Here is a 23688-nt window from a genome sequence, read left to right on the forward strand (position 1 = left end):
AATAATAATAATAATACTTGGTGATCCACGTGTTCAGGTGAGGGTATATCTGTGTTTCTTCACCATGTAAGGAATGGGTGAGACTTGCCATCCATTAAGTTCCTGTTCAGGCTGGATACAGACAAGCAAATCTCTTGGAAAACAACAGCATAACTGCTTAAAGGCTTCCTTCTCGTTGAGGTTTGGGAAGCACTAAGAATGCTTCTTTTAATGAAGGTAGGGTCAAGATAAGGGATGTCCTTCTCAAAGTGAGGCTCATTGGTGAATTCTGTCTGACCTGAGGGGGTTAGAGAATTATGGGCTGAATATTTCATACTATGTTTTAAGAGGACGGGTCTAGGAAATCCAGCCTGACCTCATTGGAACTGCAGGAAGACACTATGCACAAGTTTAGGTCTGGAAACAGTAAGAGCTTATCTCTATCAGCCTATTTTGCACTCGGCAGACAATGCACCGGGCAGAGCCCTGCATGCCTGGTGAGAAATGTTTTTCTTACTGGTCTGTTGGAGCTAATGAGATGGTTTGCTAAATTAAGTCTCTAAACATGACATTAAGCAGAATGGGGGGGGGAGAGTAAAGGGGTTGGCATGAGTCCATAATTAATTTTCTGACATTTCTGAGAACTGTGACATTGGGTCTTATCTGTCTGTGATGAAATATTCCACAGCCCTAAGGCAATGGATAGTATTTAACCAGCCTCCTGATAGCCAGACAAATAACAACTTACCGTGTCTCAAACTTAAGAGAAGGGCAAGGAAAAAGAAAGTCAATGGCTTAAAGTATTAAAGAAATATTATTATGGCTGGACATCTCAAGCAATGAGAATCCATCTCTGCTGTCTTGGCATTAAGGGTCATCTGAAAATGAACACAGAGAAGGGAACTGGCCAAGCAGATTTTGGCTGGTCAGGCATTCAGGGCAGCAACCTCACATGGACGTTGTGACCTGCATGGGGAACTGGCTGTGCTTCTTCATCTCTCTGCTTCCTGCTAAGAAGAGGGCAGTAAGAGGATAATGCTTTCATTGTCCGTCCTGTCTATACAGATTATGAACTCTCAGAGAGAGGATCTTCTCTTAATGAGTTTAACACAAAGGCATCTTGCACCGACAGCAATGTAGGAACTGACTGGGCTCCTATTAAATAGGGAAGAAGGCAAAAAAAGATGAAGGAAACAAATAATGACAAGAGTTTGTAAAGCCTTTGTCTTATGGGAAAGAGAATAACCCTCTTCATGTCACCAGTGCCCCAAGCACAGCAGCTGGGAAGCAGAATGGCCCTCCTCTGGCCACAGGGCAGCTGCCAGCACTTGAGCACCAAGAAGAGGTTTTGGGGAGGATCCTTCATTTTGACTTCCTGAACATGCAGAAAGCAGAAAACCTCGGATTACAGTGAGCCCCATTTAAAGAGCATTCAGTAAGATAATTGCAGCAGCTAATTGCCAAATAATAACAATAATAAAACATCTTGAAGTTTCCTAATGGATGGTTTGAAATACTGTAATTCTTAACAGATAGCAATTAATATGGGCTTGAGTATCCAATAAATTAAGAGAATTCATCTATTTTGTACTGGAACTAAATGATGACATTTCATATGATGACAGCTCTGGCTCAGATATCAGATATGTCTGGATTCTTTATTTGTTCTTGCAGGGACAGACAGACATTCTCAAGCTAAATGGAGGAAGAGCTGTTTTGGAAACACTTTGCAGTCCCTCCATCTCCTACAGCCCAAAGAAGTTGTGGTGTTAAGCAGGTCCTCATTTTGAAAGGATGAGAACTGGCCCTCTGTAGCCCTCTCTGTCTTTTCCCACTTCTCCAATAGCCACAGATAAGGCTCATATAAAGTCTAAATTTGGCTTTCTCTTTAACTCAGTCTGGTCTGATAGCCTCACTATCACTTTTAAAGTGTAACCAGAGTAAATTTTTGCTGGTTTTCCTTTGGTCCATGATGAAAAGCACAAAGGTTTTCCTCTTAGAAAATTCTAGTTGCATAAAACTCCATATTTGCTTGTACCATCTGAAGCTGGCGGCTTACCAGCACATTACACACTCTGAATAAGTCTTATTCCAAAGCAAAAAATCATGAATATCTGGAAGGGGGGGTGGAGGGACTGTTTGGTTTTCAAGGCCATCGTTTCAAACAGTGTCAAACAGCTTCTTCACTGTCAAGCAAAATGCAAAAGCAGGCTATTCTAGGTTGCACACTTCTGAAGCTTCTCAGTCTGAGAAACACACACACACATACATGGCTGCTCCCCAGGATGAAGAATGAGCCATCAGAATCGTCTGAGACCAGAGGAAGTCTATGAATGAGTTTGGAACTGCCATCACTGTCATTCTTCTCCTGTCACTGTTCTAACAATGAATTTCATCATGAAGCCAAAGTACGGCTGCAATTTATTAATAGCTGAGAGTGGAAATTTGGCCCTTGCTCTGTGCTGGTGCTAAAAGGTGGACTCTGTTACCGTGGCTGCACGTTGTTGCCTGCCAACATTGGAAAATATGATGTGGATGCCGTCAAGGTCAATAAATGGTACATTACTGGCTCTGGAAGGTGCTGCTCCTTAGCTGCTCTTGTGTGGGCCTTTTGGCTCAGACAACCCAGTTATTTCTTTAAGATGTTTCCATTTTAATACAAGGGCACCAGCAAAAGAATTGGAGGAATTCAGGTATTTCTGGGCTGTAGATGCAACCAGGGTTTGTTCTTCTGCATATTTACCATCCTATTGGTCATCCACGTCTTAAAAACCTCATTTGAGTGGTGAAGTTACAACTTCAGACACACCTCTATGAGACAAGAATCTAAATCTAAACCACAGAATACCTCAAATGCTTGCCAGTATTACTGAATTGTGCTGATTTAGAAACAATGCCACCAGAGCCATTTAATTCTTGGCATATTCAGAGGTGGCATTAGGGAGTCTACCAAGGTAGCAATTTTCTAGATAATCAACTTAATGTCTTCATTCTAAGTGCATTTATATGTGTAAGTTAATTAGAGAAGTTAATTTTCACGAATGGCAGAAAATCTGCATTTTCCAGTAAGCTTTCTTTCATGCCAATTCATGACACAAGGTAACTGAGAAAGATAACCTGACATTCCTTATCTATTACAATAACCAGCCTGAATCTCATGCCCTCTTCCCATCCCTGCCTCCCTTTCAGCTTTACACACAGTTTCAGCCTCCCGAGTACACACAAAGTGGGAGCGAAGGGAACGTGGCAATGGGGGCACTGGCACCTGGGGAGACACTATGAGAGCACAGCTGTGACAGCAGCCATTCTCAACAGCCAAAATCCTGAAACCCAGAGTTCTTTATTCTCCAGATTAAGATGCAAACTCACCCAAAGGCAGGAGGAAGCAGAGAGGAGAAATGTGTTTCTCATTCGTTTGAGTGAATGGAAACTGCTGGCTGCCGCACAGTGTTGTGTTGTGACATGCTGGTCTGCCATTATGCTTTGTGGAGGAAATAGTGGGAGAACGGAACACATGGAAGCTTTGGTTTCCATATTCACACTACTCCTGCTATCCCGGCTTTACATCCAACAACCATTGTCAACATGACATCGAATCATCCTGTAAGCATTTCTAACCCATTCACTGCTGCAGTGCCATGTGTTTAACACAGAGATGGTGGAAGAGAGCCTGCACCCAAACAGCACACGTTTGTTTCATCAGTAAAACAATGCATCTGGAACGCTCCTATTGCAAAGGGCCAGCAAAAAGTTCTTCACTTACCTTCACTTTCTCACTCTTCAGACAGAAGCTCAGCTGCCCCACTGCCTCCATGCTGCAGAAACCAGCACCTGTAACAGGAGAAAGATGATAAGTTCAGATCCTGCTGAATCTCACAAGGGCAATTGCACGTGCTTTGGCAACTCAACAAATATATATTTGCTCTGTAATTAGTCAGCTACTGTATGTGGGCAAGAACAGCCTGCCGGACACACTGAGCAGGAGATGGAGAGCTGCTGCTTTCCTATACTGATGTAAACCAGAAAGGATTATGGTATAGCGGCCAGGCTATTTTATATAGGAAATATTTCTAAGCTATCAGTTGGCCTATGGTAGAGTTCAATTAGATCAGCAATGCTTTTGGGAAGCACTGTTCCTGATGTACGCTTATAGAGAATAATAAAAGATTGGCCCCCAGGTAGTACAGTCCTACCAATAATAAACATTATTACTAAATAATAGCGGTGAAGACTTGGAGTTAATATTTAAAATGAGCATGAGACCAAGAGCATGCCCAAGCACATTTCATGCTTATTTTAATTGCCACTGAACAAATAGAACAAGGATGGATGTTCAATCAAAAGGGTGCGATTCTGTTTTGCTGAAGCACTCAGATTTCAGTGTGCTATTGTCAAGCCTATTTGGAGTAAAATGTGGGTAGAATCGCAATGAGAAATGTAGTTGCCTAGCAAAGGTCTAAGATTTACATTTAAAATTAATGTGAACTGTTTCTCTGGATCTGACATATGGGCTCTGAGAACCCCTGCCAAGATGTCAAGAGTTAGAATGCTCCCCTTCCAGCTCCAAAAAAATTGCTGGAGGCAACTTTTCTCCTGGTATTTTGGCATTTGGTGCAAACGTGAAACAAAGAGACGCTCAAAGCCTTCCTGCAGCGGAGCAGCACAGCTCACCCAGCTGCAGAGCCAAAAACAGGGGATAGTTTGGGTGGGAGAGGGATGGAGCTCATCCCATGAGCACCCACACAGGGGAGGTGGCATCAGGATGTGCTCATCCTTGTCCTGCTGAGCCTGCCCAGCGCTCAGCAAGGCTCATTTCCCTTTAAATCCATTTCCCTCTTGCTCCCCTTAAAATAATATACTTTTTGTTTCTTTGGTTTGTTTGTCGGGTGTTTTTTTCTCCCCTCCCCCCCTCCCTTTCTTTCCTTTTATCGTTTCGCATATTCCAAATCATACCCTTTCTAATAAGTGTGAAACTCTTCACAGGTGGCAATAAGGGTGAAATCTGCTAAGGGCTACACAGAATCAAAGAATAAAGCATCCCCCAAGGCAGAGTGTGGAAGGGGAGGTTCAGAGGAGGGGGTGGAGAGGGGAAAATAAGCATCAAGGTGTATAGGGGATAAACAATCAATTTTAAAATGTGAGGGGAACAAGAAAAAAAGATAAAGATACTAAAAACGGTTCCAGAAAGACAGGAATGAATGCTCAGCCTCCCACACCACCTTTAGGATGTGAAAAGAAGCTCACATACAAACAATGGGCATGGAAAGTTCCTGCAAGGAACAGGACAGAGCGCTCTGTGCTTCAGGCATCCTTTATGGGCCAGATGGGACAAGAACTTCTTTTCACTGCATTCTCTCCATCCCCAGCTGAGGGTTAGGGTAACCTTGCCAAAGCTCTTAGAGCAGTAGTATATTGGTGTGCATGTGCCAAATCTCCACCTTTCCTTGTTTTGGAGCGTATGCATTCCTTTCTACAGCCAAATCTATGACAAAACACAGCTCTTCTCCAGCACAGCCTCTATGAACAACACCACAAGGGCATGGGGGCAAAAGGAAACCCTGAGTAGGCTCAGATTCCTACAAGGACAGGCTGTGATCTAACATGAGATTGCTTTTGCTGTATGTGGGAAGGGATGGTGCTGAGCAATCAGCCCACACAACAGCACTGGCCACAGGCTTCCCACACCCTCCATGTCTGTTCATTTATCTTATGCTTAAAGCTGCACTTTCTGCCAGCAACTCTGCCACTGATAGGTGCGATATAAATGGGCTGCTATGCGAGGCTTATAGCTTTAAGTGCCTCTTAATTACATGGTTCAGCTCTGGGACCACAATGCACAAAGTGCAGCCACCACAAAGTGCAGCTTTGTGATATGGGAGACAACGTTCCCCAACAGGCCGCATCCCATTCTGCCCTTATCTTCCACTACTGAAAACAAGCCGGGAGAAGAAACAAACACACACACACACACACACACAAAGATGTTGGCTTCTTTTTGTTTCATCTGACTTGGAATATGCTGAATTGGTTCATTGTCTGCAGAGGAATCTGAGCAGAATTAATGACGCGCGCATGCAGGCCGAGGCGCTGCTCGCAAACGCAATGGCCAGACATTCTCCAAGATCTGTAATCTAATTTAGCTCGGAGAGTTAATGATTTTAATGATTTGTTGTGATCTCGAAACAACTGTTAGGAGATAAATCTACATCATTAAACCTATTATGGTGTTTTGCTTCATTTAGCAAATGGTGGGGTTTTTTTGTTGTTGTTGTTCTTCGGATGACGCCCACATTTTAAACAAGCGAGGTCAGTGCTGATGGTAAGGAACAATTTATTCCCAGCTCTCTCAGAGGCTGAAATGAAAGGTGTCCTTGGGAAAAGAAATAATTCTTCACAAACGCTATTGACTGTTTTATAAACAGAAAGCCTTGCTTGTGCTGTGATGTGTGTCATCGTGCGGACGGCTGTTACAAAACAGGCATTGAGCTGATGGATCAGGACCGCTCCGTCTGAGATCCCATTGCTTCTGGAGGAATCCCAAGGGGCTGCTGAGCTCTGGGAGTAGAGCTTGAGGTTTAACGCAGCCTGAGAGCAATATAAGGAGTAAAGTGACAGCATCTGGAGCTCTTTAGCTCTGCTTTTGGGGAGGCAAAAAGGGTTTGATCCCAGCGTGCTGCCATGGGTGGGCAATGGGCCCCTCTGCAGGGAACATCCCACCTGGAGCAACAGCTCCTTCCTCTGCCAGCATCAGACATAAGGCAGGAAGAAGTCCATGTAGGTAAGGTTTTGCCCACAGAAATTTACTTCTCTTGAGACAAACTAATTACATCATCATTTGCATATGAATATGGTGCATAACCCTTCTGTGAACACAATCAAACCATAACCAAGGCCTGACACCACAGTCACCAACAAACAAGACCTCCATCACCTGCTACATCCCTCTTGTAATCAGGGACAGCATTTCTGATGAACAAAGGGCAGAGAAATGAAGCTGTGCAAAGCAACCCCAGCATCACAACAAAGTAGGACCATGTCAGGTTGGAAGGGACCCATCTGGTCCCACCACCCTGCAACAAGCAGCTCCAGCACGCACTCAGAGCCCAATCTGAACCAACAGCACTGCAGTTTCATGGTGCTCTCCTCCCATCTATTCTATGCTGAGTGTGAAGAGGATGCAAGAAAAGAGTAGAAGAGGACGGATGTTTCCTTGCTCTCGTGCAGTTATTTACACAGGAGAGAGTAAACAATCAGCCTTTTGAGAGCAAATAATCAACCTTTTTCCCTTCAAGTTTGAGAAGTCTATTATGATTCAACTACATTTGCCCAGGTTAAATATTTTATACATTTAAAATATGACATCAAGGAAAAAACAAAAAGAAATCCTGCCAGCAGCACTAAGAGGATATTTTCTTGCCTTGCTCTGTTTTAAGCCCTGGGCAGGGAGGGATATCTCAGCTCTCTAGATGTCATTCAGAACCCGCTGCCATCACTCCCCGTGTCTGCTTGCCACAAAGCAAACACAGAGGGAGAGAAATGAATTTGCTGGTGCTGGATGTTAAGCACCCACCGGGGTCTGGGCTGTGTCCTTGGAGCCTTTTAATCCCCCGCACTGCACGGACAGCACACACCTGCCATTTCAATGACCCAAAGCAAATAAAACTCAAAGAAAATTCCTTTCAGGTGTGTTTGTTTGGGGGAAATTTCTTTCTTGAGCTCTGAATGCGGCATCTCTGGGATATTGCTCCACTGTGGAGATTGCCTCAGTGTTTTCCAGCCATATTGAAGGCTTCTATACTGATGAGTTTTTCCTATAGATAACCTTTTGGTTATTTATCACCATCCTTCTTGTATTATTACCATCTTCATATTATTTTCACCTTACATGTCTGAAGTCAGACACTTGGTTCATCATTCTGACCTCTGTTTTCATGCCCACTGTTAGAGCCGTGCCTGGATATTCTGTGATATTTGGGAACTACCCTCCAGGTAGAACAAATGTTGTTTTATTTGCTGGGTGGAAATTTGTTAAATAAATCATAGATTCGTCGTGGCATAAGAAATTAGCAATAAGCCGTGCCTGGAAGGTTAGACATATTGTACTTCCAAATAAGCAGGAGGCCACTTTGCAATTCAAAAGGGAGGTATTGGGAGATGGAAGGCACATCTGTTAATCATGTTTCCCCAGTACCCAGTAGGCTGTTAGCTGGCATCCCAGCACAGCTCTGTACCAACACTGGGAGCCCCTTCTGAATCAGCTCCATTGAGTTCTGCCCTGGAACTCAGATGTCCTCAGCCATGGCTGGGAGCAGAGAGCTGGTTCCCATACTGGTGAGAGCCCCATGTTATTACTGCATTACCCTTTCCATCTAAAACACCGCGGGGCATTATTAGTCTGGAAGCTTTGACATTTAGTAGGGGCTGTGGCCTGGAGTGCTCTTTATTTGACAATTACGTATGACTTTCTCTTAGAAAAGAATACATATAAAGACTGTTTCTGAAAGCTCCTTTCAAAGTGACATCTGATGAATTTAAATAATAGGTTTTAGCGCTGCTAACACTTCCAAACATTTTTACACTTCTTCTAACCTTTACAAACCCTTTGTTCCTCTTCCTGATCATTTTGTAACCCTGATCTACCTGGAAATGCCTCAAATAAGCGGTTGGGAAAGAAGCTGAAAGCCTCTGCATCCTTTTATTGTGTCCTGAATCGCTGGCGATATCAAATGCTCTTTCTCAACACGAGGTGGGAGAAATGAAGTGTTTCTCGAACAGATTATGGGTCAGACTATGAATTTGATTCTTCTCACATACGAAAAAAAACCTGATGGAATCAAAATAACTCCCGCTTTGCAGCTTTTATTTTACGGAGGGAAAGAGTTTCAACGACTCACATTGAAAATAAATAAATAAACCCAAATTCTGTGTATGGAGCTTTTCACTTTCAGAAGCTCTTTCCCATGAGGTTTTCCATCCTGCTCTTTTCCTTTTCCAGCCAAGGACCATCCCCATCCACCAGAGGGGGTTTCACCCATAGGGCTGCAGTGGACCATCATGATGGTTGTGCTCATGCAGCCAGGATCTGGGATCTTTATTCTGCTCTGCCATTCCCCAGATCCCTCCAGTGCTCCTTCTCAGGCAGCAGCAAGCAGCTCTTGTTATTTCTTTTCCCCCCCTTAAAGTACCCAGAGGAAAAAAATATATATACTAATGAAAGCCAGGCCAGCAGAAGTTCAGATAAAGCAGAAGTGATGCTCGGTGCTGGAGGGCAGCTCAGTCCGAACCAGAATGCAGTTTAGATAAACAAGGATTAATTGTCATTCTCTTGTTCTGCGAGGCAACTGATATCGCATAGAATTAAATTAGTATGCAATTATTACTTCATGAGTGCTTAACCAAGAAGAATAAAGGTGGGCTTTGTTTCCTTTTTCCCCTATCTTGCAAAATAGTTCCATGTTCTGAATATTTTGTTTTACTGTATTAGCTTGTGTAAACTGCATCAGCGCTTGTTTCTCCTTTCTCTTATGTGCCCATTGGGTTGTTTACTTACTGGGATTGAAGTCAGATGCGGCTCGGTCTCACGAGCAGCACTGGATTTCTAATAAATATGTAAATAATATATCTCTGAGCTGTTGCTTTTGGCATTTGTTCCTGCATTATCCTCTGCAATAGTCCCTCTGCTGTGAGCACACCCTGGTTTTGCTTGCGAGAAACCTCTGTGATGCACACAGAGCTGTGGCTGCTCTGCCCTCACCGTGCCAGCAGTCTGGGCACTGCACAGAACAGATGAGGAGAGGAGCCCTGAGCTCAGCATGGTGCCCTGTGTCTTTGGTGGCCTTGAGAAATCCCTGCAGCTCCAACAAGCAGGAAAATCTCATGATCTAGAAATAAAGCGATGCTGCCACAGGGTGAAAGGGGATGTAAGCAAACCCTGCGCTGAGCTTTATCTGGCTGCGTGCTCTGCTCCCGCTGTGTGTTTAGCCTTGGAGCTGCAACCCCTGCCCAGAGCTCAGCTCAGGGTGCTCAGAGTCAGGGTTCAGCGCCGGGCAGAGCGAGAAGGGATAAGGGCAAAGAAATGTAGAAATCCAAGGGAGAAGGTGATCCTTGAGGGCACACTGTGACCCCAGAGGGATGAGACCCCCTGCAGATTAAACCACACCATACAGATATTGTACCCATAGAAAGAGAGGGAGGGCACAACCCCTAATGCAAGAAGCAGACTTCATAGCACCTTTCCTTCAGGCTTTTGCTTCAGGTGCTGATGTTAAAGCGAAGCCTCAAAGCCCTGCACATCACACAGGCTGATGGAAATGGCCAGCACAGAGCAAAGAGGCCGTAAGCTTGTCCCTTTACTCCTTCCCTTTTCTGTGTGGAACAGTCCTGTTGTGCTAATGGGGGATGCTAAGCCACGCACGCAGAGCTGCAGACACAAACAGCTCCCTAATTGCTTCCCTGGGCTGAGGCTTAAATAGATAAGACAAAGAGGACGGAGGGGGGAAAAAAAAGTGTTATTTATCTGGGGGAGACCAGAAGGTGATGACATTTCCTTCATTCAACCAATGAGATGATGAATCTTCTCACCCCAGAGGTGCAGCATCCCCACAGATACCTATAATCCCACCACACAGCGCTCCTATCTAACAGCAGAGGAATGTTTTGTGCCTCCGGTGCTTTATCAACAAAATGCCCTACTGTAGTTGCTTGGCCTTTGGAGATTATTTTCTCAGGGAAGCTGTCATCACGCAGCTGATTAATTACTCTAATAATCATAATTTTTTTTCCTAATAAAACACCCTCCCTTCCCATTCATTAACTACATTGCAGGTAGGTGACAGAGGTAATTATTCTCTGGAAGTACTTCCGAATTATCTTTTCTAATCCAGCCCGTGCTGACATTTTTGAGACTAAAAAACATTTTGTCTTTCTTTCATGAGTGGGGTGACATTTGAATATGCAAACAATGTCAAAGTCTGCCCTCCGGATGTTTTCCTGAACTATGATTTATGAGGGCTGGCTATTGTATTTTCTATCATAGACCTAGAAAGGTCATTAGACAAAGAGGCTTTCCCTGCAGGGGTCTTTTGCCATCTTTATCTTCTGATATTTTATTTTCCTCCTTGAACGTCGGGCAGGAGATGAGCTGTGAGCTCTCCCGTATGTCTCTGCTATTCAGTATGTGTTTATACAAGAGCACAAATGTCCCATGTAGCACTCCAGGCACTTAGATCCACATGCATTCCTTCATACCCAGCGACCAAACAGCCCCAGTGCAGCCCACCTTGATCCTGGGGGTGTGGGGGAGAAGCAAAACCAATCATCTCCAAACCCATCATCGCATCCAATAGATGGGGATGGATCTTCAGTACATCTGAAGTTTTCATAGAGTCATAGAACCACAGGATGGTTTGGGTTGGAAGGGGCCTTTAGGATCATGTAGTCCCAACCCCCTGCTATAGGTGGGATGTTTCCATCAGCCCAGGTTGCTCATATCCCCATCCAGCCTGGCCTTGAGTGCTTCCAGGGAAGGGGCATCCACAGCATCACTGGGCAACTTGTCCCAATACCTCACCACCCTCACAGTAAAGAATTTCTTCCTAATAGATGCTTAGATGCTTACTGCATGCACAGGCAGACGATGGAGCCCGGGTCCTGGCCCGTAATTAGCAAAGCTGGGTAAACAGTGCAACAGCTGTTCTGCAAACATCAGTCTGCATGCTGAAATTAACTTCTCATTGCCCCTGCCCTTTCCCCTTTTGCTCTTCATTGCCTCTAAGTGCTTGTTGGGATTGGATTTGCTTATGCAAACATTTCCAGAAAGCCTCTCTAAGTCTCAGGTAGAAGTACTCAGGAAAAAAAATACATATCCATGAGCAAGTTCATGTGCAGTTGAGAAGGAAGTCGAGAGCAACCTCACGTTACACAAAATCCTAACCAAAAAAAAGCATAGATTGGAAGAGACCCGAGGATTATCCAGCCCAAGCACCTGCTGGAAGGCAGTCTGAATTCAAAGTTCAGTCAGCTTTGTCCAATTGCTATTTATTAGAACTTAACCAAATAGAAGGAGCCAGCTCCAGCTCCCAGAGAAGGGAAACAGCTGCCAAAATAATCAAAGAGAGAACTTTGGCTGCTGACATAACTTCTTCCTTTGCTCATAGCTGTTCATGCAGCTGCCTCCCTGCAGACTCCCCTGCCCCATCCCAGCTGTGCCCCGCACCTCGTGCTGCTGTTATCATCATCCCATCCAACATGATCCATTAATAGAACTACACAATGTTGTTTTCAATGTAACCAGAGCCAGAAGGATGGGGAGATGTTGGTCACTGCAAACAAAATGCTGTTCTGCAGTCTGTGCCTTGGCTTGCACAGTGTTTGAGGTTGAACAGGATATCTGAATCTCATGTTAGGTGCCTACAAGACAACAGCTCAGCTCTTGTGTTTATTAAAGCTACAGGGTTGGAGTTAGCCTAGGGAAAGCAAGGATAAATGGATGTCTTTATGGTAAAGCCAGAAGCCAGCCTGCAATTCCTGCATCATGCTTTGAACAACGCTCCGACACAGGCTGCAGCTGGGGCCAGATTCTGCGCTGCAAACTATATATCTAACCTGCAAATATCCACATTCAATACAAATCTATTATTTCTGTAGGGGTATTTGCTTTTCAGCAGCACTGAAAGTTGCCCCGCATCCCTTACCAATGCCATCCCAGTGCAGGCTGTACTGGGATGATGGTTGAGATCACCTCCTGAACTTCTACCCTGGTGCAGCATGAAATTAAGTTACCCAATACTTGTAAAACATCTACGGATTCTCGAGAGTTATTCTATTAAATTACTTATTATAGTGCATTTTGACTACGATTAGATTAGCCCAGCTCATAGCAGTGCTTTGAACCCCCTGGTCTCACCTCTCCAACCCCTGTGAGAAGATCACAGTGCCCATGCCAGGAAACTGCTCAAAGATATTTAACTGCACAAAGATATTTAACTCTGCATTGGCCAAATGGACAGAAAACAGGGGCCAGAGAACAGGGCTGCTTCTTATGGAGTGAGGCAGCCAATGCTTCTCATGCCTGGCTTTCCTTCATGGGAAGTCACTGCTGAATCTGCAGATGGGATTTCTCTGGCAACGTTTATAACCAGCTCCAAGTGAAACATTTCTCATGTCCTGTTTATATTTGTACCTTAATAACCCGTCTTTGGTTGTCATAACATTAAGGCATCATACTTCATCAAAAGCAGTGCCCCTGTGAAAGCGTCACCTTGTGGCACTCGTGGTGAGATAACAATTTGCTGGTACATTTACTTCCACTGTCATTTTAACTGAGCTTAAAAGCGAGAAGAACCCACCAATTCCCAACACAATCTGCTTTACACTGCTTAAACAAGGGGGGGGGAAAAAAACCCAATCCACAACACCTGCGTGATTGCTCTCATCCCTCCTGCTCTAAAGAGCCACTTTTAATGTCTCTGCCACCAACAGATCACACAGCAGCTCCTCTCATGGCAGCCCCGAGGGACGGAGGACAGAGGGATGGAGGGGAGGCAAAAAGATGGAGATGACAATGCCTGAAATCTATTTCCTTTGTTTATTGTTGCTCTCTGCACCCCGCAGTGCATGGAGCTCATTGGTAACAGCCTTGGGTTGGAGCCCACGTGCTTCCATCCATCTGCTCAGGGCTGTTCTCCTCCCCCCGACAGGAGGGTATCACTTTGCAGACCCAAGGAACACGTGCCCTGTTATGCCATCACCACTATTTCAGCCTCAGGGCGAAAGCAAAAGTTGAGAACTCATTTCAGCTTGGGAAGTATTTCAGCATCTGGAGAACTGAGGCGAGACACGTGATAACAGACAACTGCTACCAGCAGCGTGCCCTCCTTAGCAGCTCATTTTGCACTCCTGGGGGTAATGTAGGATGGCTGGTGTCCCCCTGACAGTTTGAGCGTGAATTTCCATTATTAGTTTTGCAATTTGTATGTATTTTGTCCACACTGGACTTCATCGCTCCGACTTTCTGCCTGCAATCCCATTTTGCCAGTTCTACCCGGTTCCCTGCTTTAATTGAGATCATTCCCACGTGCTTTCCTTGCTGAGGCTGCCAGGCATCCCCTGGCTTGTGATCCTGCACAGCCACTTCATTTAGCATCTGTATGTTTATATAGGTATAGAATGGACACTGCCTCTCTGGTTGTAAGTAGAGGAGGAAGAACGTGGCTTGACTCACTTATTAAGAAGAAATAATTAAATACGGGTATATATTAGCATACTGGGAGTATTTGCACAGTGTGTGTGTGTGCAGGGAATGGGGTCTATATAAACCCTCAGCACTCAGAGCTTGCTGAGAGTCACCATGCATGTGCATGAGCTCACACAGAGCAAGCATAGGAATTAACACACGGCAGCTTCCAGGAAGGACTGTCCATGTTTATCTACTTAGAAATGCCCATTCAGACCCAGGAGATGAAATGCCCATTCACTTCCAACACCTGAATATTAAATTCCAAAGATGAACTGAAAAGAACAGTGGAACTGAATGGGTCTGAGAGCTGTACTCGTAAGCTCAGACCTTCCAGCCACCTCTTTTCCCACTCATCTTTCTTTCCCAGTGGATCAGTAACCTCTCACAAAAGATCTGTCCTTTTTAATCATGCTCTTCCCTCCTCGGTCCATCCTCTCTACATACACAACTGTGCTGCACGGGTTGATCCCATCACAGAAGCCTCGGGGCTTCAGAAGAGTCTTTTTCAGCATGATTATATACATCTCTTCAACCTTCCCTGCCCCTTTCTTTTCTACTGCCATTCACCATTACAGAGCTCCAACGCATTGCAAATTGAATGTGACAACAACGTTCTACATGTGCATATATACAACATATATATACATATATCTAAAACCAGCAGAATACGTCTATCAATACGTGCTTATTTTTCTAAGTGGTAATGAAGAATCCCATTGCTGGCACACTTCTGTAACTGATTGCTTTGCTTACTTTGTTCTGAATGATCAGAACGGAGACAAACTCAGATCACAAAAGACTACAAATATTTGGTATGGCACGTTATCTTCTTCAAAAGCTGGGGATGAGCGAACCTAAAAGCTTTATGTCTGAGCACTGTTTGATGCTTAGCTCTGGTTTGTGATTGCTCAGTCAGGTAGAGCTTCACACAGCACAATCTACTGCCTGTGAAACATCTTCCTTTTCCTTCCTCCCACCCCTTCATTTTTCTCACTGTTATCTTACATTGTTATATATGTTACCCACTATATATTTACCCACTTTGCTATGTTGGGGTTTTTTTTTGCTACAAATCCTGGCCCCGCTACAGTCTGTAATTGGTGGACAAATTCTTACAAATGAGCTGTTTTTACCCTAAATGTAGGCAAAAACCAAGCAATGCCCTTGTAATGAAGAGAGAATAAATAAGTGGTGCCCCATGAGTTTAAATTCCACTTAGAATGAAAAGATGCTGCCTTGTATGACTGCATCCACCCAATCCCCATAGCTCTTCCTTCACTACTCCTGCCATTACATTCCAAAAGCCACGGAGCAGATCAATAGCATAATAATATCTATTACAGGTGATACAATAAGCAGACGATAATCAGCGTATCTAATAAAACTACTGCAAGGTATACAAAATTTCAGCTGCAAAATGAACACTGCATGTGAAAGCAATAAAAATCCAGATATTTTTTTGATTCCAGCACTGTATCTACCATTTCATCCCAGAGTCCTCTGCAACCTTGAAAGGGCTCTTTAAGTTTGCTTGCCGTATTTAGAATAGAAATGGCAAAGCCTTGGGAAGCTCACGACCCAAACGCTCTTCTTTTCCCCACTAAGCTGCATTGACATGGGAGACCAGAGCTGTAATTAGCAGAACGACTGCTGCTCCAGGAGCTGGGATCGCCAGCATCAAGTAGCTCAGGGCCACTCTTCTCTGAGATCAGTGCCCCTTGTTCTCTCCTTTCCCTTGATATCTCGCCTGCAGACAGTGCCTCTCACATCAAATAACAAAACGAGTGCGTTTGGTGAAGCCCTGGGAGCATCACACGCCAATGCCTTTGTGCACAGTGGTTATTTTTGCTCTTTGTCTTAGCTGTAGAAATGCTGGGGATTGAAACCTCCTTGTGATGCACGTGATTTGAGAAGGAAACCGCCCATCAGAGCAGCACAGCAACGCTTATGTTGCATGCCCACAAGGGATAAAGCAGGGACTGGTGGCCCCATTCTGGTGCCCCATCGGGGGTTTCTCAAGTTAATGCTGTGGTTTGTGTGATACAATTGGGTTCATGATGAGATTTGTTTGTTGAAGATGTGTAATACTTGTTCTGGTATCAGTTATCCATCAGCAGTGCAAAAATAATTCCTGTCCGTGCTGTCTGAGCTCAGTTCAGATGTGCTCGCTATGTTGGATAAAGCAAAACACCCTGCTGGTATGAAAGCATGCTCTTTCTGAACCATTTACACTGATAACTGGCAGTTCCAAGCAACAAACCTTCCATGCTTTACCACCTCCCTGAAGCAGTTGTATGTAATGAGAAGTACAAACCCAGAGCACTCAGCATCACCAAACAGGTCCAATTCATTCAGTGCCCAAAAACACCCATTGGCCCCAAACTCAATCAGCATGAACTCTTCAGCAAAGTGATTGCTGTGGGAGGGGAGACAGCTAAAATGCCATCTATGTCGTGTCAGGTTTCCAGTTGGGCTTGGTGCCCCAAAGCCCCCTCCATCTCCTGCTGCAGGAACACCTTGTTATCCTCCTGGCCCACCCTGCCTGCAAGTGAGAGCTCCTCCGTGCTGACAGATGGGAGCACTGGCAGAGGACAGCCATGTCTGTGCATTAATTATGTCAAGGGCAGCATTCCCAGATGAGAGCGGTAAAGCATCCATCTCCATGAGGTTTACCAGCCCACGGCTAAAAAGATTTGCCATCAGGAACCCTGTCTGCAAAGAGATTAACTCTTCATCTCCTTCCTGCCTGCTCTGAGCTCTATAACCACGTCCGATGAAGTTCTGACACAGCGACAATTAGCACAGCATCATTACATTCTCCTTTGGTTTGAGATTTCTACCTTCCCCAATATTCTCTTTCATTTCCAGGTCTCTGTTCTGTTTTCTGAGCCATTTGCCAACCATTGGAACCCACTGAGGGCTCTGCCTTATCCTGCACACATCCCATCACTGGGCCAAGAAGAGATTTATGTAGAGCCCTATGAGCATCAATAGCTACCACAGCAATGCAGGCACCGCTGAGCCAACGGCAGGGGAATCAGAGGGAAACTTCCCCAGAGTTAAGCAGGGATGCCCACTGTACCCTATGGGGACAGCACTAAGTGCACAGCATTAGGAGCATTAAACCTGCACATCCCACAAGCTCCATGTTCTGAAAAGGAGAGATGCAACCATTGACCTACGCAAAACAGCTTATGTATGGGGAGGAAAAGATCAGCAGGTGATCTGCTGACATCAGGGCCGTGATTCAGCCTCCCATACAGACACACATTTCACTACGAGGAGGTTTTTGGAGGATGTCAAATGAAAACGTATTTGTGTTTAACAATTAAGTGTAATTGGCAAGTGCTAATGGCTCTGTGATCGCAAAACTGGGGGGAAAAAAAGCAAAGGGGAAGAAACTAGTTTGAAGGGATTTTATCTAATTTCATTTTAATTAGATCCTTTTTCTAACTGAGTTTCTAATTTTTCAATTAGCAATTAGCAGCTGCAACTCATTCTGAGCGTCACGAGGTGCCAGAGACACTAATTACACCGCAGGAGTAGGAGGCTGAAAATGAGAAATAAAATTATCCATGAATGTTATTAGAAGAAAGGAATGATTACATTCTGTAATAATATACTGATGTGAGCCTAATTAGATTGAAGGATTGGGGGGAAAATAGGAGATTTTAAAATGGATGATGTTTGGAAGCCTATAGGTCACCTTTCTGCCATTAATAACTATGAGGTGGATTGCTTGGAGAAAAGGCACTTTGGGATTGATGTGACTGTACCCAATCATCCAGCAAAGGTTCCAGCAATGGAAGGTGGGCAGGGGGACATACCAGGATCCCCAGGTCTGTGTCAGCACTGTGAGTTCTCCCACCATTCTTCCGTGCTTCTACAAAACCACTTTGCTCAGTGCTGAATTGCCTCAAACAAACTCCTCTACCTTTGGGCACAAGGGAGAGCTATGCAGCACTCTGTGCATCCAGCACAGCTAGCAAAGCTCTAACGGGCCTTCAACCTGCTGGAGGAAACTCAGAAAGCACAGTCCCTATAGGAGAAAACCATTCAATCATACCCATGGGCACCACGGGGGACCAAGTGAAAACCTATAAAGAGCCACTTGATAGCAAAGAGGGAATGCTGCACTGAATCCATTTATTTCCACTTTTAAAATACGCCGATTTTTCTTTGTGAATCAATAATCTCCTGCACTTGATTTAGTAATGGGAGCAACCTGCTCGCCTGCTCCAGCGTGCACAACCCGCGTTTTGGAACCACTTCAAGAGACCCCCAGTAATAAATGATTACATCCAAACGTGGTTCTCAACAAAATTTATGAGCTCCCGTTCATCCCACTCCCCTATTTGTCTTTATATATCTCACAGCATTTGCCACTAATTATATTCCTCTTTATAATCTGTGCTCCCCAGTTAAGGGATGTAATTGATAGCTTCTGAAAAATCGTTAATTCCAAAATGGACCAGAAGCGCTTTGTCACGCTGTTTCCCCTGCTTCTATTACTGCTTTTCTTCCCAGCATCGCCAGCCCCAGCGCTGAGATGCTTCACAGCTCAGAGAAGATCCAATAATGGTGTGATAATAAAAGAGGGAAAAGCACGGTGAATTAAACCCCAATTCTTCGCCATTAGTTGATAGAAAACTACTGCTGAAGGACGCGCATGCAGAAGAGGCCCATGGTGCTGCAAGCCCTTCCTTTGGCCTCACGCTCACACCTCATGGGGTGAAAGTTGAGCACGGAATGGCAACAGAATTTGGGGGAAGGAAAAAAGGAAACAAACAAACAAAGAAGCAAATAAATAAATAAAGCATTTAAAATTCAGCTGATGTAGCATATGGTCCTCTTGAGCTGGAAATTGTCTTTGCAAGCGGCTCTGCTTTGTTGCGTGACACCGGAGCTCGGTGATTTAGGGGCAGTGGGATGCAGCCTTTAATAAATAAAGCCGACATTTATTGCAGGGGAAAGGAAGGAGAGAGGCAACAGAGGTAAACAAGGAAGCCTGAAGCACTCAGGGCTTTCAATCCTGCTAACAAACTGGAGCGAGCCAGCCTGGAGAGCCAAACTGAGAATGTAGGGAGCTGCCCTCATGGACCAAGGAGAGGATGGCCCATAGGATACCAACAACTGCTCATCAGCACCGAGTGTGCCCTGTGGGACCTCAAGCAGCACTCGTACAACACAAGGCTGCAACTAGGAGTGCGTTCAGAGCTGTGTAGCAATGGTGACCCATCATCTGCTGCCAGAAAAGTGCTGCGTCTGCAGGGCTTGCAGGGGTGAAAAAACATAAAGAGGAGGAATGGAGTGTTCAGAAGCACTCAGCTTCCCGTTTCGAGCTGCAAAAGCAGTATTTCCAAAAGTACAACCATCATTTTAAAACTCCTAAAAAAAAAAAACACCCAAAAATAAAAATAAATCCAGTCAATCCAACACTTTGAATGTTTTACTTTGCTGCCATTTCAGGCTTCAGATGCTAACTATACAAAACGAGATAGCAAGGCTATTTTTCCTGTTGAGATTTCATTCCTCTACAAGAAGGCCAACCATTAGAACCAAGGCCTCCCATAGCGATGGCCATCAGATCCTCCCTGCTATCTGTGTTCCCAGTTTTTCCATGTGCTTGCTTGCCAGACCTTGCAGAAAGCAGGCAGAGGCACTCAGCTTGTGACTCACCAGCAAATGATCCGATGGCCGTGCAATTTGTCACCACCTTTTCCCATCATCCTACGTACTCCTGGCTAACCTGGGGATGCTGCAATTCAGCCAGCAACAGCTGCCAGGGGGGCTCCAGGAAAACGTCTATTTTGTGCAGATCAAAGATTAAAAGCAGTGGAACCAGTCCCGGATTCTTACTCACAAGGAAACAACCCTGAGATCTGCCAATGATCCCCGAGGAGCCATTTGCTGGTGGTAACGTGTGTCAACAAAACCTTGGGAGACAATATTTGTTTGTGGAAATGTCACACGGCTCAGCACCCACCACGGCACCCCAAAGGAGCTTGTTATGAGGGGAAAAAAACCCCATCACTTCAGATCTTTGGATACGATTCAAATGGCCTCCAAAACCCCCCAGGAGGCCACGCACGTAGAGCTTGTAAACCACAAACAGAACTTGTAAATAATCAGATGCTTGTCTGCTAAGCTCAAACAAACACAGGAAAACCAACACGTTTTTAAGGCCTCTCTGAAGTCAACACTCAGCGTTCAGATGGAGTCCAGATAGTGGAAACCATCCCACATCCCCAGGATCCCCCATATCCCTGCTGTATGACCATCCCCTACTGTCCTCCAGCCCACTCCCACCACCAGCCCCATGCAGGGATCTCTTTTCTTCACTACAGAGCTGACAAAGAATCATGCACTTTAGACAAATATTTCTACCATCTCATTTGACACCAAACAAGCAGGAAAAATATGGCCCATCACAAGAAATATCGGTATAATGTTCCAATTTTCCACCATTTGACAGCAATCAAGTAGAGACTAATGGCTTTCCTCTGTGACTAAATCATTTAGAGACCAAGGTATTCTGTCTCGTTCTCATTAGGAAAAAAAAAATAATATTCCAATAATCTTATTATCCTGATGTGAATAACAGTAACAATACACCAAGACTAATGGCTCCTCCAGCACACGGGCTCAGCAGCATTGCCATCTCCTCCTCCAAGGCAAGGCACGATCCCACTGCTCCTTCCACAATCAAAAGGCTTTTATGTACTGTTTTTTAACTAACTTCGACGGGAAAAAGAGTGTGTCATGGAATGTTAAACTTTATGGAAATTCTCCTAGAGAATAACATAATTTCACGGTGCATTACTCTACAATGACCTGGTACTTGAACAATTAATTTTTAAGGTATTGCCTTTTTCTTCCTGTGCTGTATTTAGCTTTCTCCTAAACCGTCAACAATACTGGGACTCTTTCTCTTTCCCTTTACGATCTGAGGAGGTGGTTTAAACCATGGCTATTTCTCAGCCTGCCTTATCTTCTCCTGAAAGCCTTCCAGAACTCCCCAGAACCCAATGGAGCTGATCTTTTGACCACAGCCCAATGATACACCATGAACTCCTGCTACAAGACCTGGCAAAATCTACTCCCATCTCAGCTGGGAGAGCATAGGAAGGCAATAATTGCTCTGCTGGCCAACAAAGGCTCACGGTGTGCTTCCAAGGGGACCAAATCCCCATGGTTTATCCCCAGTCCCACTGCAGTGCCCTCAGGCTTATGGATTTGAAATCATAGCAGCTAAGTCCCATCAGAGCCACTCTTGCGTTTGCAGGGGTGCCAGCTGTAGTGTGACATGTGTAAGCCTACCTTCCACCTGAGGAAACTGCCATTCCTGGGTTTGGTTATTGTTGTTTTTTTTTCTACCCAAGTAATATGTTGATTCTAATCTGTGCACGTCTGCAATTTCTATAGAACCGTGCAAAACGAGGATCAGAAAGTCATTAGAGCATGTCTCTTCCAACCCATATGTTTTCATGGCAATATTAATCAAGCTGAGTAGAAACTCCCTTAGTGTCAGTTATTATTCTCTTCTGCTACACTAATCGAGTGGATTAACTCTGCCATCTGTATATTAAAGTTACATATTTTGGTCTTTCTTCCATTGCATTCCTCACTCGCCATCCTTCCATTGCAACAAATTAGCTCTGGAATGCATTACAGAAGTTTTGATAACCACTAATACCGACCTACAGACTGACATGAGGCTGCAGGTGCTGAAAGGCAGAATCCTTCCCCTACAGCCTTGCCAAAGTATTGCTCCAGATTTGCCCTGTATCCATCTGATGAAATCATCGCTGCCCCAAAGAGCCATCAAAGCCTCCAGGTAATAAAGGTGATAGAAATGTCAGCATCAGCCCAAGATTGAGGATACAACAACTCACAGCTGACCATCAACACACCATTAGGGACCCAGATCCGCTGATAAATGCCACTTCTTTTTTTCTCCAAAGCCTTTATGGGCTGGAGATGTGCCCATCAGCAAAGCTGGGGCACAGCAGCACGTCCCATTGCAGTGGGGCTGATGTCCTTGTGCCCTGGCTGAGCTCCAGCATAGGAAAGCACACATCTGCCCAGATGTCCTCTGTATTTTCAAATGAACACCTACTGCATCACCTCTACTGCCTCGGAGCTGGCTAATGGCCTTGCTGCTCCCCGCTCACCAGATGGCACGTTCTGTTCCAAAGATGGTTGGTTTTCTTTTTGATAGACAGCGATGTTGCACAGGCTGCAAAGTGCTTCAGGATCCACAGGGGCAAAGTGATTATATCTCAATCAATGATTTCGAGAAAGTAATTTATTGTTCCACCTTGGGAGCTTAAACTTAAGAGTTTTAAAGCATTTGAAGTCCTATGTGTAAGCAAACTAAAAAGAGCTGCTGCTATTGCTGCCCTGAGCAAGAGTGCTGCACAGGCACATAAGCAAAACCTCTGAACAATCCTATAATCAAGCTGGTGTTGGAGTAGTTCTACCTTATACCCCATACTCCTTCGAGGAAAACTAACCCCCCCCCAAAAAAGCCATCAATAATGTTTGCTTCCATTGCAGCAAAATTCCACATCCAGGTTGCACTGCTGTATTCATTCTCAGTGAGACAGTGATGTCTGTGTGCTCTAGAGCAGACCAATGCCCTTTAGGACAGGGTATGATTTTCCCCTGTAAAAACACTTAGATAAGGATGCTGAAAACACGAAGCAAAAACTTCAACGTTTGATGTAGGAAAAGCAGCTGCTCCAGAAAAGGATAAACCCTAATTGTCCTCCTGGTGTCAATTTAACTACTGAACCCCATTGACAGTCGTGTCACCTTTTGTCATATGCTCTCACTATGCACAGAAATCTCATTGTGTTGTACCTTGACTTGGTGCTGTGCACAGCCATGAGGTGGCACCAAGGTTAGTTTTGCAAGGAGCATTCGGTCAAACCATTGCTTTATGTCTGAGAGTTGGGCTTTCTTTGCCTTTGAAAAACAGACGAGAATTAAACTGCAGTTTATTGTTGCAAAGAAATAGTGGACAAATTACCCTGCTATGCCATAGTGCTTGGGATTGTTAGTTAAAAGTGACAACTAGGACTATAATTTATATACAGAATCTGGTTTTAAACAAAGTCCCCGGCACTAAATCTTGCATTGTAAACCTTCTTTTGTATTTCTAACTCATTTTGTACTGGGAATCATTTAACCATAGACTTTAACTGCTAATAAACTTCCATGAAATGCAAAGCATAAATCAAAATTACTGGATCATTCAAACTCTGTTTGAGTAGTTGTTTATATGGCATTTTTCTTCTACTGCTTCTGTATGGCTCCAGAGATGCCATAAAAATATGATGTATTGTACACAACTCACCACCATCTTGGCAAACTGTTGCAAATACAACCAGTGCGCTTAATTATTTCCTTAGTTATTATACACTGCATAAACAGAAGATGAAAAGAAGGGGTGGGTACTGCTGTTCATC

General features: G+C 44.5%; 1 protein-coding gene across 1 annotated transcript in view; it reads right to left on the reverse strand.

Annotated features, from left to right (window-relative positions):
- PLXNA2 (plexin A2) overlaps nucleotides 1-23688 on the reverse strand; it is a 294027-nt gene that overhangs the window by 207051 nt on the left and 63288 nt on the right. The window contains exon 5 of the mRNA XM_032449324.1: nucleotides 3743-3810. The gene's annotated coding sequence lies outside the window, so the exon portion shown is untranslated. The remainder of the gene's footprint in view (nucleotides 1-3742; nucleotides 3811-23688) is intronic.

Source organism: Coturnix japonica, chromosome 26, assembly GCF_001577835.2.
Source record: "Coturnix japonica isolate 7356 chromosome 26, Coturnix japonica 2.1, whole genome shotgun sequence".
Classification (NCBI taxonomy): Eukaryota; Metazoa; Chordata; class Aves; order Galliformes; family Phasianidae; genus Coturnix; species Coturnix japonica.